We start from the raw sequence: 7,017 nt of genomic DNA, 5'->3' as shown, positions 1-7,017 counted from the left end.
CTTGTGTGTGTGTGTGTAATTTATATATTTATAATCTTACTTAATTGATTAGGGTACAAAGGGTCAAGGGTTACAGGAAAGTGGGTAAGACCATTGTTTCCACACTAATATCATGATTTTTTTCCCCCTGTATCTGGGGTCAGGGGAGAAACAAAGGGAGAATCCCCACCCAACCTCCCACCTATCCCAGGTCTCCGATGTGGGACATGCTCCGTGGGTACTGCTCAAACAGTTTTGATAGTTCAACAGTTCTGAATTGCTGCCAATCTCACTGTTCCAAGCGACTCCCCAGAATTCCCACCAGGCCTGCCCCCTACCCTGGTTCCCATGCTTGTCAGTATGTACTGCAGACTTGTTCAGTCTGTCCTACATCCCATTTAGTTCTAGTACATGTTAATGGGCATTGAAGCCTAGTGCAACCCAACCAACCCTACTATCCAGCCCACACACATAATGGCGGGTGCCTTTCTGTCTAGCCACACCTACCCCAATCCTGGTTTTCATGCTCTCCAGTGGGAGTGGTAACCCAAAAGGGAAGTGCCCACTATTTCACTACCAGGCCACTCCCACTCCCGGATTATGCACTCTCCAGGTGCTTCTGCAGGTTAACTTGGCAGAATTAGCCCCCTGTGCCAGCCTCTGCCAACTGATGCTGCAACAAAGCCCAACCAACCCTCACCCACTCTAATTTATGCTTACACCAGTAGAAACAATCAGCCCAACCTGGCTTTTCCCTGATCTAGCTCACATGAGGCCCACAGGTGTTGTAGCCCTGCCTGGTCTGGTCTGCCCCATCCCAACTCATTCTCTCCAGTGGGAGTGGCTGTCCAGCAGGGGAACCCACATTCCCCCTACCGGCTTTGCCCCCCTCACTCCCTGGTTCTCATGTGTGCTGTTTGTGCACTGTGGCCACATCTGGTACGGCTCACTTCACCTTGGCATTCCATAACGTATACTGGTTTGTGTCACGACCAAACCTGGCCCAACCCACACTCTATTCGGGTGCACGGATTCGCCAGTGCATGATGTGAACTGGTTCACACTGGTCTGCCCTGGACCTATGCCAAATGTATGCCAGTGGGTATCTTTCTCTGGCCTGGTCTGGATTGCTCTCTAGCATGGTTCTTGCACTCACCTGCAATGACTGTGTTCTGCCAGAGGAGTTTCCCAAACTCATCCATCAGAACCTCTCCCTATGCCAGATCTTGAGCATATCGTTAGTCAATGGGCCAGCCCTACTCAGTTCACCTCCTGTCCTGCTAGGAACATTGGACTTTCCTGCTGGCCTTCAATCCACACTGGTTCTTACTGTTGGATGTTCTCATTGTTGGATGTTTCAGCCCAGCCAAGGCTTGTCCATACCCAGACACTGCTCACACATGGCTCAGTAGGGCCAGAGATCTAGCCTAGTCCACCCTCATCTACCCTGGTTCTCACGAGCATCAGATGGTGCTGGCGTATGGCGCAGGCTGATGCGTTCAGTCCCAGTTCACACGTGCGCTAAGGGAGACTGCAGCCATATCCAGACCAGAATGCAGCCCCCATACTCTCCCGTGGGAACCCCAACTCAGCAAGGGTGTACTCTCACAGTTCCCCAACTGAGCCTATTCCCAGCCCTGATAACATGCATGCCAATGGTTGCTCTGACCCAGTTGGCTTAGCCCCTCACCTGTCTCAGTCTTTGCCTTCAATGCTCTGGCCTAGTATCCCTGGCTCATGCAGACCAGTCGGTGTAAGAGCCTAGTTCAGCCTGACCTGTGCTCCAGTCTGATGTCTGTTCTTCCTTGTGAGTTGAGGTTTGCTCAGCCCTGTCTGGTCTGCCCCCTTCCAGTTGCAACTTGGCCCACCCCACATCCTGTGTTAGGATGCACATTTGAGTGCTACTGCCTTGACATGCCCAGACTGTTGTCGGTTCCTTTCCCCCTAAGTGACGGCCAGTTCCATGGTCACTCCTAGCTCAGCCCGTTACTACCACAATTCGCGAGCTAACCAGCAGGACTTGTATTTCCACAGAGTTGGTCCCACACTTCCCCCACAGAATCTACCCCCGGACCTGATTCTCTTGCGTGCTGATTAGTGTCTTGGCCCTGCCAAGTGTGACCCATCCTCTGTTCCACCACGCAGTCAGGTACTTGTATCCAGCCCTGGTAGACAAGCTCCTATCCATAGCTTTCTTTTTTTTTTTTTTTTAAATTATTGTTTAATATTCTTACTTAGTTGATTAGGGTATCCATAGCTTTCATGTGGACTGGTGTGTGGCAGTCAATGATGTTCTACGCTAACAGCCCATCTCAGGATTCCCATTTGGGCTGGTGAATCAGTCTGGCCCAAATAGATCTTATCTACCTTCCCCTCCAAACCATAAGGTCTCAGTCCCCACGCTTGCCAGAAAGTTCTGTGACCCCATTGCTGGGAATCACCCAGAATTCATCCCTCAGCTACACTCACACTGGCCTTATCCATGAATGTCCCTAGACAGCAATTACATATCCTATAAACCCCAGAGCTCACTGCTGGGCCACCAGCAGGCAGAGCCTCGTGCCAAATAGCCGCACTGGATGTGGAAAGCCTAGGACTGGGTCACTACCTTTCAGCAGTGGCTTTGGCCTGAGTCCCCAGCATTGCGTCCAGCCTGGCTGGGGCTCCCCCCACAGCTGCCGCACTGCAGGGAGCTGATTTTGCCCACACCCCACAGCCAAACACTGCCCAAACTCTTCCTGCCTCAAGATGTTAATGGTAGGGCGGGGCCAGGGCCTAAATCCAGTTTCCAAGTTTCCCTCATGGTGTACTTATCCTGAGGGAAGAGATCTCTTGGGCCTGGAGAAAGCCTAGGACTTGGTCACCGTCTTTGGGCAGTGACTTTAACCCGAATCCCCAGCATCGTGTCCAGCCTGGCTGGGGCACCTCCCACAGCCGCCACCTGCAGGGAGCAGTTTTTGCCCAACCCCACGGCCGAACATTGCCCAAATTCTTCCTGCCGCAAGAAGATCTCATCTTTCCTTTTACAACTGAAATGTAGCTACACAAAAAGATGAATTTGGTGTCTCCTGTACTCCACATCCGTGTCCCAGGTTCAAGTCTTGACTCCGTGGAGACTAGCTCCCAGCTGATGCACATCCTGGGAGGCAGCAGGTGATGGCAAGCGCATGGGAGACCTGGATGAGTCTCTTGGCTTCTTAGATCCCTGGCTTTGGCCTGCCTATTGTGGGCTTTTGGAGGAATGAACCAACAAATAATAAATAATTTGCCTTTCCAATAGATAAATAAATAAAACCAATTTTCTTTGAGATCCTTCTGTAATTGGTTAGAGTCGTAAGAGAGGGATGCTTTGGATTTCACTGTTTTGACATTTATCATGGTTCCTATTTTAGAAGTTGAAGTAATACTCTTCCCCTTTTAATAAAATGTGTCAGGCAAAGAGGTAGGATTTTAACAAAAAGATTTATTTTTTTATTGGAAAGTAGATTTATAGAGAGAAGGAGAAATAGAAAGATCTTTCATCTGTTGTTTCATGCCCCAAGTGGCCACAGTGGCTGGAACTGAGCCGATCCGAAGCCAGGAACCAGGAACCTGCTCCAGGTCTCCATGCGGGTGCAGGGTCCCAAGGCTTTGGGCCGTCCTCAACTGCTTTCCCAGGCCATAAGACTCGGACTGTGCCGAGTCCAAGGGGTAGGATTTAAGGAAGTATTTCTTAACAATTGAATGTCATCTCATTTTTCCTCCGACAATCTAAAAGGGCAGAAGTGGAATTTTCATTTATGATTGCCTCCACTTTCCTATGCAAGTGGGTCTCAGACATTAGTGTGATAAAAACCCCTTGGGCAACTACTTAAACATTTTCCTTTCTGAGTGTTTTCCCCAAGAGTTCCTGACTTGGTCTGCAAATGTGGACCTGAGAATTTGCACGCCAGGTGAAGGTAATGTTGGGTCCTGTTAAGAAACACCATTCTTCCTAATGCAAATTTGAGTAGGCTGAAAAAAGAGCCCAAATAAAATGAAGTCTGTTTTGTTTTCTGCCAACCTTACCATGCCCTGGGCAACTATCTATCCCCAAATTTGTCCCTTTTCCCAAAAATGCTGACAACCCCTACATGAAATAACCCTCTGCTGAATCTCAGCTTAAATTGTCTGCCAAGACCAATTTACAATAGGAATGAGGATTAAATTCTTTCTGAGGGTATTCATTTACATAATAGTAATAATAGTAAAAATCTAAGGTTAAGTATTACAATGCTTCTTTTGGGAAATAAATTGGCTACACATGCTAGGCTAAATCAGTTGCAGTAAAATCTCATCACCATTTCATCCTTGCTCCTACCATTTGTTCTCCTATCATTTGTTCTGGAATTATCCTGTGCCTTTGGTGAAGCCTTCTCCAGCAAAGCTTTCCACAGGCAAGAAGAGCCTTTATGTCGTCACCATCCTTGCCCGGGTTTCAGTTATTGCACCTCCATGGCCTAATTTACTTTCCTAAGTTGAGCCCCACATACAGGGCCGGGCAACTAGCAGGCATTTTTAATTAACTGCAACCTGAATTAGTCGAAATGTCAGAGCCAAGCTCGGCATTTCTGTTTAAATCAATGTTGACTGAAAAACTAAACAAGGCAATGTCACGGGCTGGATGCCAGTCTTGGGGTGGGAGGGGAAGGGGAGCTCTAAGGAATGAACAGAACCCCTAGCAGTGCCAGACTGATACAGATGGGAATCACCTGTTCCATTTTCTCCACTGGCTTTTCCAGTCTCTCAATTTCCCGCCCACTCCCTTCCCTTCAGGAGACAGGTCCGGCAGGTATCCCGGCTCGGCGGCTCTGATTGGCCGGCGATGATTTCATTGTTAGGAAACATCCGGGTCTCTGTCCTCCCCGCAACACCTCCCCGAGAGCCGGCCCGGCCTTTCCTCCCGTTCCCTCCCCCAACTTTGCGTCCGCGGCTGAGGCCAAACAACTGCCTCTCCCCGACCCGCGTCTGGGCTTCGTCCGGGCCGTCGCCTCCTGTGTCTGTGCCCAAGAGAGGCGTTTGTATCCTCCAATGAGGGCCTAGGAAGGACTTTATTCACCAATCAGTGGGCAGCCCCCTGCGATTCCGGGCGGGCCCAGGCCCCTTGATGGTGGTGGTTTAACTCAAGGCCTCAGAGGTCAGAGACGAGGGACGGGAAGGGTCCGCAGGCTTTCTGGGTCTGACCGTTTCTGGAGACTAGCCAATTGCTTTGCGGATCCTAACCCGCCTTTTTGCGTGTTCAATGAAAAAAAAAAGTCCCTGTGACGGACTTGGAAATTGGTTCCGTGACGGACACGCAAAGCAAGCCAATGACTGAGAGTTCGGACCACCTTTTGGACCAATAAGAGAAGGAAGTCGCCAGGCTTGGCCTGTGAGGGGCGGGGCGCTGGGGGCGACGTAGTTTGATTGACGGAGAGTCTCACTAATGGCTGGGCGGGTGGGCTGTTCCACGCCGTGTGGGAGGTGGTACACTGCGGGGGGCGGGTCTGAATGAAGGCAAGGGACGCGAAAGGGTTGGACTGGCCTCGATGGGCGGGTGTTTGATGGATAGCTGGTCTTGCCAATTGAAGGTGGTCACTGATGTCCAATGGGAAATGAGGGACTGAGAGGCGGGGCCGCGTAGGCGGGGAAAACTTCAGTGTGGAGGTACCAGGTGAGCCGCGCGGGGAGGGGAGCGCTGACGGACAGGCCTCTCCGCCAACCGGGTGCCCGCGGGAGGCCGCGAGGAGGCGGGGCCCCGCGAGGGGCGGGCGCGACCGGCTGCGCGGAGGTGGGGGGTTGCAGAAGGAGCCGAGCGGCTGCTGCTCAATGGCGGAGAAGCCGCCGGTTCTCTGACCGCCTCGCCCCCCCCACCCCCAGCAGCTGCGGGGGAGTTTCCTGCCGGCGCGGCTGGAGTCTGTGTTTCTCAGTGTCCGCTGGCTGGAAGATGCTCCAGAGAGACGAGGCTGAGGCGGAGGAGGTGGCGGCGGCCGAATCGGCAGCGGCGCTAGGGTGGAGAGAAGGCGGCAGCGGCAGCGGCGGCGGCGGCTTGAGGAGCCGGGCGGTGTAAACAGCCCCGGCCGAGGCGGTGGCCGAGACCCCGAGGACGAAGCGACGGCCGAGGCAGGGTCGCCCCTCGGTCGGAAACCTGGGCTGAGTGGCCCCGGTTGGGGGTGGGAGGGCTCCGCGGCGGGCGCCGAGCGAGAAGCCCTTAGACTTGGCCTCCGTCCCTCGCCCCAGGTAAGGCCGCTGGGCGCCTCGCCGGAGGGGAAACGACTGGCGGCGGCGTCGAGGCCCCGGTCCGCTTCCCGGGTGCTGCCGGGCGGTGGGGCAGGGGTGGGCTCGGGGCTCGGTCGGCCGCCGGCTCTGGGCAGCGGCACGCCGGGCCCTGGCTCCTGGGTAGGCCCCTTGTAGCCCGGGCTGCCTCCTCCGCGCCCTCTCGCTTTAGGTTAGGGCTGGGAGAGGCGCGGGGTGGGGATCGGAGTTGTGTTCGACGCCTGGAACTCAACTGCACTCTGGCGGACTTGGGTGCCCCGCGAAAGCCCTGGGCTTGGGCAGACCTGGCCCGTCCGCCCTGCCTGGTGCACGCCTGCTCTCAGGACGCTCCCATTGCCCATTTGTTCCCCGTCTGCCGGTGTCTGCGCCCCGCTCCACTTCCTTGTTGGTGGAAGCTTCTCTCCGGCTGTCCGGCTCTGGGCGTCTCTCCGTACCCGTCCCTGCTCGGCTGCGTTTTCTCGGAGTCCTTTTCTCTTTCTCGTCCTCGGACCCCAAGCTTGTCTTGCCCCATCTTCCCCACACCGTCTCCTCTCCTCCTCCCAACCCCCCCCACCCCGCCATGTGGCTGTTAACACTTAAGTTCTTAATTGAAACGGCTGTGGTCAGGACCCTGGTCTACCAGGGTGCCCGTCAGAGGAGACTGATAGCTTTGTATGGTAGATCCGCGGTTTTGGTCGGTATACTTTAAAAATGTATATGTATATATGTGTATATATATGGTATTGTTGAGTTACAGATGACACTGAAATGGTTTTATTAAGAGGG

General features: G+C 53.7%; 1 protein-coding gene across 8 annotated transcripts in view; it reads left to right on the top strand.

The window, feature by feature from the left end:
- Positions 1 to 5,442: 5,442 nt before the first annotated feature.
- Positions 5,443 to 7,017, top strand: part of PPM1B (protein phosphatase, Mg2+/Mn2+ dependent 1B) — a 65,469-nt gene continuing 63,894 nt past the window's right edge. For 7 of the 8 annotated variants that reach the window (XR_009245983.1, XM_058668002.1, XM_004582772.4 and 4 more), the window contains exon 1: positions 5,777 to 6,216. The gene's annotated coding sequence lies outside the window, so the exon portion shown is untranslated. Of the gene's footprint in view, positions 5,651 to 5,776; positions 6,217 to 7,017 lie in introns of those variants that run through there. The other variant, XM_058668001.1, reaches the window with a different exon arrangement.

The sequence above is a fragment of the Ochotona princeps genome, chromosome 8 (assembly GCF_030435755.1).
Source record: "Ochotona princeps isolate mOchPri1 chromosome 8, mOchPri1.hap1, whole genome shotgun sequence".
In the NCBI taxonomy this organism is placed as follows: Eukaryota; Metazoa; Chordata; class Mammalia; order Lagomorpha; family Ochotonidae; genus Ochotona; species Ochotona princeps.
This window is presented reverse-complemented; position numbering and strand designations above follow the sequence as displayed.